At 32.3% G+C, this 12,112-nt stretch overlaps 1 long non-coding RNA gene across 1 annotated transcript; it reads left to right on the forward strand.

Annotated features, from left to right (window-relative positions):
• The first annotated feature begins 3,009 nt into the window (after nucleotides 1-3,009).
• On the forward strand, nucleotides 3,010-5,807 carry LOC143074619 (uncharacterized). Its single transcript, XR_012977971.1, has 3 exons — nucleotides 3,010-3,220; nucleotides 4,175-4,261; nucleotides 5,486-5,807. It is a non-coding gene; the product is annotated as an uncharacterized LOC143074619 (long non-coding RNA).
• Nucleotides 5,808-12,112: the final 6,305 nt, after the last annotated feature.

Raw genomic sequence — 12,112 nt, forward strand, 5'->3', positions numbered from 1 at the left:
TAAAATCATACAAATGAACGGGGTGATTAATTATCTTTACTTTTACTAGAATATAAACATGCAACATAAAAGAATAACTGGGATGTAATCTTGAAATTAAATAAAACTTTTATGATTTATTTAAGGAATGACTGTAATATTTTTTCTGTCTATGAAGAAATACCATAAAAAATTTGGTGCACACTGAATAGCGGGTTATTTAACAGTGTGCACCACATTTTTTATGTTATTTCGAATAGACAGAAAACATATTACAGTCATTTCTTATAATTTAATTCTAAATTCCATTTTAAACCGTAGAAAACCATGAAAAAACGTTGATGACGTCACGGTCACATAACTAAATTATGTCTATGGGCTGATAACAAAATAACGTCAGCCAATCAGAAGACGCGTTACATCCAAAATTAAATTATTAGGAATTTAAAGTAAAAAGCACATTCATTTGGCAAAAATGTTTAAGAATTGAGTAGAGAGTTGATGGTGCATTTGCAACTTGAAAACGATCAAAGCAAAAACATTTCTAGAAATATATATAAGAAAAATGCATGTGTAATTCTACCAAAATTTAAAATCTATTAAACAAGTAGAAATCAATGTTACTTACAATAAAGGTTATTGTTTTGTGATTTAACAATTATGACGAAGGCAATCACTATTATAAAATATACACATTCTCTAAACTAAACTACGATTACAAATAAAAACAAATCAGGTACGGATGTAACCAGTAATATGCAACCTTCCTACCCTTGTTATTATTCAATGCTATAATATGTAAACTATTTTATCATATATCCGGTAAATTATTAAATAATATGTTGTTCTGCAAAGTATAAAGTCTGAAGTCATATATTAACCGTTTTGAATAGTATGGACTTAGCCTTCACGAAAAAGGTATATTTAATGATTCGAAATATACCAAGGATTTTCTACCACAGCAAAAAAATTACCTTAGCTGTTATTGACAAAATTTTCGGAATTTGGAGCCCAAATGCACTTCACCTTCGTATTCTATCATTAACACTTTTCATTGTAGATACAAGTTTGTTATTGTCATCTCTATACAATAGATAATTTTGATAGTTGCCTTCATGTCGACCGTGCAAGGCACATATATACATGTATGTAGATCACTTAGTTGAGCTCTCATATAGTATATATGATCTGTATTTACGGAAATCATAGTTATTAATCATTTTCTCACTAAAAAGCCTAAGATGATCAGAATATGAAACGAGACTTCGATGAGTTTGACTTTTTTTACCGAGTTTTGTAATCAAATGAATTTGAGTAGAATTAACCGTTGTATTTTACAATCGTTGTATCACAACGTTCTAAATTGTCTCGGTCTATATGATATGACCAAATATTTGAATATGACGCGGAATTTTAGACAGAAATTTTGGATTTGAACACAACATCAATGAATTATATTAACGGTGCCAAATTTACTGCACATGATGCATATTTTGCAATTTTTAAATGTTTCTTCAATGATGCTCGATGCCTTAAAATTTGAGAATCTAAAACCCAACACAGCCGTCAAGGCGCTATTTCAATTATACAGAACCAAACGTATAGCCAAACCCGAACAAGTATTCATGCAGAGCTTTAAAATTTAATTTCAAAATGATTTCTAAAGTTTAATAGTTACAATGTTAATAGTACCAAATTTAATTTAAAACATAATTGCATATTACCATGTTAGTACTGAATGACTTGTTACTGGGGTGTATACACCATTTGAACTCACGTCAGTTGTAATTGCTTCGCATCACGGGGCGGAGCTATTAGTTTCAGTCAAAATACACGCCATCTTGAATAAATTACTTATCACGTATAGATTCTGATTGGTTGCATTATAATGAGGCTGAGATTCAGCAACAGCTATTGGCTTAAATGAGATAAAGATAAACTCATCATAGATACTAGGAATACAATTTAATATATACCCCAGACGCGCGTTTCGTCTAAAAAAGACTCACCAGTGACGCTCGAATCAAAAATGTTATAAAAGGCCAAATAAAGTACGAAGTCGAAGATCATTAAGGAAAAAGTTTTGCCAAATACAGCTAAGGTAATCTATTCCTGAGGTAGAAAAGCCTTAGTTTTTCAAAAATTCAAACTTTTGTTAACAGTTAATTCATAATAAGAATTACAGACTTTTCTCGTCCAGGATAAGACATCAAAAGCCAGAAAATTGACTATGTGTATTTCAGTTCCGATCAACTGTCATTAATTCATGTTCGTTTTATTATGCATACCTTTCACAGATAAATTCAATATTGAAATATCAATTATTAATACGTGTTTAATTGCTTTGTTACTCTGCAATTTGCACGATCTCTTTGCTAAACAAATTGAATGTTCCTATGCAATGTTTACAAAAATGCTTTATCTGTGTTTTATAACTTCTGACAATATAGGCACACCTCCAGAAAGGCACACCTCAAGAGTCGTGTCTAAATTTATTATTGTTTCAATTTTCAACAAGATATTTTTTTTTTTTATAACGCACAATCTTAAAGTACATCCATTTTATATCAATCAATATCTAAAAATACCGCATTTCCAATACTAATTTAACAACGACATGCACACATATATAACCTTTAATTAGTGTAGAGCGAAGCAGTCTGTAGCTTTTTAGAAAGCTAAAACTTGTGATAATATTAATTGTACTTATTTATTGCAAAGGATGTGCATTTCGACACTTGAATTAAATGTCGGTTCAGTGATGCTCGATGTAAAATATCTCAAAATCCAAAACTGAATACATGGCTTGTATAGGTAATCAACCAAATATCGTCAAGCGTATATACTTAGCTAAGCCAAGGAATCAAAGCTATGCGTAAAGAATTTAATCTTTCCAAGTAAGGGATGTTCTCCTTGCGATGCAAAATTAATAACTAGAATTCAAATATATTAAACATGTTTCCTGGTAAACAAAATACACGATCCCATGCTCTTCGAAATTCGATAATACCAGTTCTTATTTCATTTTAACACATATGTTACATTAGTGAAAGTGTATATAGTATCTACCAAGGTCTGATGCAGATATTCTGTAAAGTGATGATGTTGTCAATGTTCTTTCTGTTGACGTTTAGCTTGTGTTTTACGACTGTTTCGTCTGAGATATGTGACGAATATATTATCAACAGAATGAAACGGGAACTCAAGGACTTAAGAGATGATCTACAGCATGGCAGGACAGGTAATATTAATTTTGTGATTTCCTCTTTTATAGGTGAAAAAAATATACCGTATTATTATACCTTTTTGAAGCCTTGTGAGATTAGTGATACAGTCAAAACTATTTTGTCGCGAGATTTATATACATTTCTCGGTGATAGACCAGAAGATTATTGAAAACAGGTCATCCTTAATAGTGAAATGATATTGAACTGATCGTTTTAATAGAATAGCATATGATGGGTTTGACCATACAAGAGATAGTACGATATTGTAGATTAAATTGATTTTTACATCATTGAGAGAGAGTTATTTAACTTTAAAACATGTTGTTACTATCTATCTTGTACTGAATAGCATGAATAGACAATTGAGAAAAATCGTTAAGTTTGATATTTTTGTTACTTCAATAAGTTTTTAATCTAAATAGAAATAAAGGCAACAGTAGTATACAGCTGTTCAATAGTCACAAATCAATTAAACGAAAACAATCCGGGTAACAACCTATAACCTAGGGAAAAACATCAACTATATTAAAGAGGAAAACAACAGAACAACAGAAACACTGAACTGAACTGCAACAAAAACAAACTACAACTTACATAGAAACGGACTATTGATAATAACTGCCACATTTCTGACTTAGTACATAATATTTTGAGAAAACACGTTGGTTGAAACCGTGTTATTGATAACCAAACCTCCCGCTTATATGACAATATTAAAAAAAAATACCGCTTAAATAGCAACATTACGTGACAAGAATACAGAACAAACAAACACAAGAACATTCAGCACAGAGAAATACATAAAATAATATAAAAGTACATAACACATGTAACAACATGTAAACCGCAGAATTATAACGGACACCCACCATGAATTTACGCCAGCTCACACAGTCTATTTTTTTCTGTCAAATATAATACTGAACAATTATATTGAAACTATTTGCCTGACAGTATCTTCTTTTTAGAGGTGAATAGAGACAATAATTTTGGTACAACATTTACACGTTGGGGAAGAAATAATTGTCCCGAGAAATCTTCTTTGATATATGACGGTGAGTTTTCTTTTAAATTCACAAAACTTTAATATAAACGGAAAGAATAACACCAGTGTATAGGGCCTTAAGTCTCTGGATAGTGATTGATATGGAAGATCGGGTGTCTTCTACAATCTTGGATTGTACAATAGCAGGAAATAAATTGGTCCAGATCTTTAACGAATACAATTGTTTATTATACTTTTCATTTAAATAAATGAAAAAAAAACATTGTGTGATTTTTTTTTCATCATTACGATTGTTTTTACAACTGCAGAATATGTTTTGTTTGATCTATATAAAAAAAATATCCATGCATTATAACTGCATGGAGATCACTGAGTTAATGTAATTTTATGAAGGAATGTACATACAAAGTTACCCATTTACCTATTTTGTTTATTTTATTCAAAACGAATAATTTCTTCTGTTTTATGTTCTAAAAGCACATTGGAAAAGCTATCTTCTCATATTTTATTTTGAATCCATCGTTAAGTTTTCCTTTCTATTTAAGAGGCCTCGGTGGTCGAGTCGTCTAAGTATTATTTCAACTACAGTATCACAAGCTTGAAAAGACTGTGACAATAAACTCGAACCCCACACGTGTAGCTATAGGTGCGTTCGAGTCCAGTTTTTTTTCTCACTATGATTGTCAGTTTTCCTGCCTTAGGTTGATGGTTATCTCAGTGAACTCCGACTTTTTCCGTTAATAAAAACTGACCGCCACAAAATAGCTGCTGAAAGTGGCGCTAACATCCCCAAATCTTACACATTTCATTCTAAACTGCCAACGATAAACACTTTAAAACCTTCATATGCTACAACAATAATTCCTAACGGAATTCCTGATCCGACAATATTCAGTAAAACTTTTGGGTTTTGTTTGTGCGATAACTGTACTACTAGATCTAATATTATTTTAATTTTATGATGAGATAGGGAATACAACTTTTGAATCTATATTTTGTGTGACTTTATTGGATTCGTGTGGAAAGTCTCTTTGAATAAACATGACACTTAATGTGTATCGACATTTTATATTAAAAGTGCAATGTTTGTAAAAGAAAATTGTGGTCTAATCTATATCAGATAAGCGTAGATGATGTTATACCAGGTTATCCAAAGGTAAAAGCAACCTTCAATTTTTTTATTATCAATTGAAATATCTTTAGATGGTTGGTGTAGGATCAATGGTGCCAATTTTGAAACAACTTGTGTTTATTTTGTTATGAAAATGTTCAGGTTACATGACTGGAAAAAAGCAGAATCGTAATGGAGGAGGGTCTAATTATTTATGTCTTCCTAAAAACCCAGAGTACACAAGTCTGCAATCTCCAAATATAGCAAGGAACTTGTACGGTGTTGAGACCGATATTAATGGCCTTTATCCTGACATTGCAAACAAAGATGCATCATGTGCCGTCTGCATCACGAAAAATAGATCGTCAGTTCTGATGATACCTGGTCGCAAGTCATGTCCTGCAGGTTGGAATGCTGAATATTGGGGTTATTTGATGTCGGAAGGACACCACAGTTCGCGGCAACCGACTGAATACGTTTGTGTAGTTAATAAACCAGTAGGTGTTCCAGGAGGGGATAGAGATAATGGTGACTCGGTTGTTTACTTGGTTGGAGGAATGTGTGGATCACTAAAATGTCCTCCTTATGTCAACGGGAAACCTTTGACATGTGTTGTATGTTCAAAATAACTTAAATAAATATATACAAGTCCTTTTTTCAGTGTAAATTGGCTTTATTGTATTTAAAACTAGCTAAGGCTCCATGTTGAGGATCTTGCCTATATAATGGTTTTTCTTTTACAAATTGTGACTTTGATGGAGAGTTTTCTCAATTGCACTCATACCACATGATCTTCTTATAATATGCGATGGTCTTGAATAAGACTGGAAATTGGCCGGAATATGTCAAAGAGACAACAACCCGATCAAAGAGCAGACAACAGCCGAAGGCCAACAATTTGTCTTCAACGCAGCGAGAAAATTCCGCATCCGAAGGTGGGCCTCACGTACCTTGCCCCTCAATAAAAATGTGTACTAGTTCAGTGAAAATGGACATCATACTAAACTCTAAAACATATAAATGAACTAAGATTAAAAATACATACAAGACTTACAAAGGCCTGACTTGGGCCAGGCGCAAAAATACGGCGAGATTAAACATGTTTTGTGAGATCTCAACCCTCCCCCTATACCTCTATCCAATGTAGAATGAAGAAATACACAGCAATCAGTATAGATTCTGGGTACTGACGTTGTTTATCATCAAATAACGCGTTATAGAACATTTGTCTAGCTTTGTGATTTAAATATTTATTTATCATTTTCAGTAAAGCTAAAGAAAGTTATTTTTTTTTATTATATAATCAATATGAGAAGACCAAGATATAGAGATGCATCAACAAAATACCTAGAACCTTTTCACATATACTTTCTTTAATTTGTTGTCCATTTATAGTAAGATAAATGTTTTCTTTTAATGTAACTGAAAGTATTCTTTTATATGTCCTTATTAATATTACTTATACTGTTTAGTGTGTGTTTGGTGATATCCATTTGACGTGGCTCCTCTGTACTTATACATCCCGTCGTTGTCATGGTTGTGTTATTGTTCTATAGTAAATACTGTGTATTCGTGTCCTACTTTTTTGCTTCTGTGTGTTGTCTATATGCCTTTTGTGTTTCTTTGTTACATGACGTGGCTATGTACTTATATATATACATCCCGTCGGGCATTTAGCGGTTGGTGGACAACGCATCTTCACGGAAATAAGACCAATGCCAATACAAATGCATACCAACTATCATTGATCATAAACATTAAAAAGTGTTAACACTGCCGATGTCGAGAACAGCACGCGTATGTAGGCGAGACAAAATTAAATAAATCAGGTTGTGTGTTGAAATATTGAAATTTTCGACTGCCTCTCGGGAAAATGTGTTTATCAATAGTGGCTGAAATTTCGCCTGTTTAACTAACTTTTCGGACCTTTAACACGTTTTGCATGAAATACGGTTTAAGATATGATAAGCAGGACATGTTTTTACCACCATCATGTAATTATTGTCCAAAAAAAAATCGTCCATGATTCTGTCAAAACATCAAGTCTCGTTCCATCTTTTAAATTATACTAAAAACTGCTACAAGGAGTGATTTGTTGATAGATATTCCAATACTATTCTTAATTCAGAAAAAAATAAATACAATAGAATAAAGAAAAAAAAACATAATTTAATATTAACATTTATCAAAAAGTAACTTACAGTTTATAATTGAACATCTGTTTTCTGTCCTTTGATACAAGATAAAGACCTAAGGAATGCAAAAATGCTTGAACCGATTGTCAACTTCTTTCCTGCTTTGTTCGCCTCGAACTTGTCAACGAATACTGTTTGTGTTTCTTTCTTTTTATCATCAAAAACTTCCATTTTAAATTCTGTAACTTTTTCCTTGTTTGTCTTCTTATCATTGGGCCTTTTCTTCTCTTCTGTTACCTTTGGCTCTTTCTTTATTTTTGTTTTCTTTTTATTTCAGTCACTGTCAGTTTGGTAGGTTTTGAGGTTTTTCTTTATTTTACCATTAACCTTTTTGTTTCTTTTCTTTTCATTTCCGTAAATGTGAAAATTTTGAAAGTTAATTTAAAAGAATAAATAACTATTTATCGTCATTTTTATATTTACTCTTTTACTATATAGGAGTTTTGTATAACTGTTACCGAGTAAAATCAATGTATTATTATAAGTAAATGAAAAGGGACAAACTAACTTTAGTTAATCAAATTTAAACAGCAAAACAAAGTTGTCATTGGTGTAAACAATATCCATCGTAAAATGTTCCGCTTTTTCTACTTTTAAACACGTACCCTACTGTAAATGGATACATGTTTTGATTGAATAAAATACGAGGCAAGAATTTTCATCCGGCTCTTGATGACTGATGCATTTCTTCATACAGTTAATATGAAACTTGTGACAAAAACGATAAGTAAGATACAAAAAAGGAGGTTTCAAGACATATTTTGAACCCTTATATTACAATGTTTGTCCTTGGGACTTCGGCCTTAACCCCCAAAAATACCGAGGGGAGGGGGGCTCAGTCGGCGGCACAAGACCTCTGCCTTCTCTTTTTGGGCGCCCAGTTACGGCCCTAACTATGCAATCAAACAGACCTATAATAATCCAATTGCACGTGGTCGGTATCTAATTTATCTCTATATTGATTTATATCAGGTTATATGTCGTGTATGAAGGCTATGAATTTATGTGTAAAGTTCAAAGTTCTTTATTTTCCAATTAAGGGCCCCTGACGGGACATAATGACAACAATACACCGAATACATTCTGATTCTTTTAAAAGTGCCAGTCTGCCTAGAATCAGGCAGTGGTGAAAACATGATAAAAAAAAAACCACCCTATTTGACATTGATTTCAGTTCATAATATGTAGTTATGCACAAAAATAACATTCATTTCCATTTTCTGTTCTGGTAATAGAAGATACAAATTGGTTGAAATGCACTAGAAATTAACAAAAAAGGGGAGATAACTCTGTAATTTGCTATCATTCTAACCAATTTTCTAACCAAGTTATTTGATATTACCAGACACACACAAACAAAAGACCAATTATTTTTAACTCAGGATGATGGTTAGTATTAAATAGCATGATTAGATCGGTGGGTTTTTTCTAATCATGTTTTAATTTTTACCTAAATTGCCTGATTCTTACAAAGACTGGCACTTAACACATAAACATATAATGAAGATAAAATTAAAATTTCAATTCACACGAAGAGAATATAATATCATAGAATATATATATATCATATAAAATGTCACAATATAAAACAATTGTTATTGTTATTATTTATCAGTTATTTTAGTTCTCTCAAAGTTTCATATCTTTGATTTTTTTTCCTGCCATACCAGAGTGCCAGCAAAAATAGTTTAATAATTTATTATTTCACCATATTAAATTGAGTATGGAAATATTTTGCTAACAGAGTTCCACCTCGTCTCTTATCCAATAAATAAGTTGAAGGAATAAATAATACAAGTCACTAAAATGGAAAAGAGACCAAGGGCAAATGCACTTGGACTTGTTAGTAAGTGGAATTTTAGATACCCTCTTAACCTCCTCGTGACTAGAGCACGAAAGTAAAAAATTGTTCACTTTAATGCAGAATTCACCAAGGGATGATACTAAAGGTGTATGGTTTTCAAAATAATAGGCCGCAAAAATTAAGCCTGATCAGGCTGTGGGAAAATTTCCATTTCAAGTTATATTCCTCACTGAGCTGCCTTTACACAATACTTGGTAACAGTTTCATATATGGCATCCATGAAATGCTATTTGTTTTGTTATTGTATTCATTCAACCTGCGGCTACTTTTTGGAACTCTTTTAAGATTCTTTTAAGAATCTTTTAAAAATAGTGAGGCTTGTTTAGGGGGGGTATCAATATCCCATATCCCATTAAGTTTTTATCCCAATATCCCGTATCCATATAATGTTTACCCCTAATATCCCAATAAATATTTTTTACAAATATCCCATATCCCTAAAACTATTTTGAAATATCCCAAAAAATCATTATAAATTCATTCTCAAGCCCATTTTTTCCCTCATCATCACAACGTCAACAATTTTGACTGGGAAAACAAACTGTGTTAAAGGAAATTTACAGTGCACACTTCCAGTGTTAAATAAGAATATATATGTCCAAAAGATGAAATGTTCCATCTTAGAGCCTTGTATAACAATCTCTTTTTATGTGATCTTAAACGATACATTTAGTGTAAGGGGTCTAATTTGAAATTCAGACTCTTTTTTTAATAGTTCAAACCGTGATGCATATGACTGTAAAATTTCATTTTGATAGCATTCTTCTTTCATTGATAAGAAACTTCATCCTACACGTTAACTATGTTGGAAAGAACAGAAGGACTCAATCCTGTCTCTTGTCCGAGATTGCTCTGTTTTTTACGTGGCGAGGATCTTCAGAGGTCTCCACGTTTCACAGATTGCTCTGTTTTGCCAGACAAGCTGAGACTGTGGGACGTTAGAGCACGTCCATATCAAACAAAAAGTGGATATTTAGCATGCAAGTTCAATAACTCAAAATCTAACACAAGAAAGCTTTCTGCTAATGTACCTACATTACACTTTAACTGTTGCAATATTTTTACAGCAGGCAAAATTTGCACAGCCCTTTCTTTGCAAAGAAACAACACAACATTTGACTCTGTGATCTTGAAATTTATGAATTACATAGATCCCAATATTTTTGTTACTTTTTTTTAATTTCCTTCCTCACAACACCAGTAATAGAAAGAAAATATATTAATTTACATTGATTATTTAGTAATTATTCGTTATTAACATAGTTTATACGGCGAAATATCTACTTTTTGATATGGGACGTGCTCTGACGTCCCTCGGCCCCAGCTTGTCTGGCAAAACAGAGCAATCTGTGAAACGTGAAGACCTCTGAAGATCCTCGCCACGTAAAAAACAAGAGGTAAAACACTAGAAAATATCCTGTAATCATAGAAAGCATCAAAACAAATAAAAACATTGACAACAATAAGGCTTAACTCATCAGATGGATACATCTAACAAAAATCTATGATTATTTCAATAAAATTATCAATGCATATGAGCATATAATATATAAAAAAAAAAGATGTTGTATGATTGCCAATTGCCAAGAGACCATGTGACACAGAAATTAACAACTATAGGTCACCGTACGACCTTCAACAATGAGCAAAGCTCATACCGCATAGTTAGCTATAAAAGGTCCTGAAATGACAAATGTAGAACAATTCAAACGAGAAAACTAACGGCCTAATTTATGTATAAAAAAATGAACAAAAAACAAATATGTAACGCAGCAACAAACGACAACCACTGAATTAAAGCCTCCTGACTTTGGACAGGCACATACATACAGAATGTGGCGAGGTTAAACATGTTAGCGGAATCCCAACCCTCCCCTTAACCTGGGACAGTGGTGTAACAGTACAATATAAGAACGAACTATACAAATCAGTTGAAAAAGGCTTAACTCATCAGATGGATACAAATAGAAATACATCTAACAAAAACAGAGAGTGGACGTGACCGAGTACTTGTACATCCCATAAAAAAAAAGACACTCAGTACAGATCTGAGAGTACTCGCAGTTACTGACAGCTAGTTCAATGCCAATTACAACTAATAAAAAGTAATGCATCTGAGACTAAATTATCAATCATTACACATCCAGCATCCAATGGCACGGTAAACAACATCTCCGTAAAATGAGGATGTGCTATCCCCTTGGAAATAAGTTTTCTACAGGTAGAACCAAACTTCAAAACCAAATCTAGAATTTAGTAAAGATTTTAAGGGATTTGTGGTAACGAAATCCCTGACTTAATAATTTACCAGTAATACATATATTTCGTTCATTAAAATCCAAAACGTTACAACAGACACGGGCAAAACGGAGGAGTTGTGATATACAAACACCGTAAGATAGTGCCAAAGGAACATCACCATCTAAAAAGGAAAATTAACAATAAGGAACGAGGTATGGAAAGCAAAACAAATACTTTTAAAATTATCAGTACACATGAGCATATAAATCAATACTTTTCGCTTGGGTTTGGATGACTTTTAGAAATAAAACGACCATAAACTCAATTGAAATCAACAAAGCACTAAAATGACCTTTAATATTAAACTTTTTTGGGCAATTTTATCAAGGACTATCAAGTGAGATGTAAATATTTCTGTACTTAACTTTTAAATTCCACATATTTTTTTTCATGTTAAAAGTTCAATATCCTTATAAATGCATCAATATC

This window comes from Mytilus galloprovincialis, chromosome 5, assembly GCF_965363235.1.
Source record: "Mytilus galloprovincialis chromosome 5, xbMytGall1.hap1.1, whole genome shotgun sequence".
Lineage (NCBI taxonomy): Eukaryota > Metazoa > Mollusca > Bivalvia > Mytilida > Mytilidae > Mytilus > Mytilus galloprovincialis.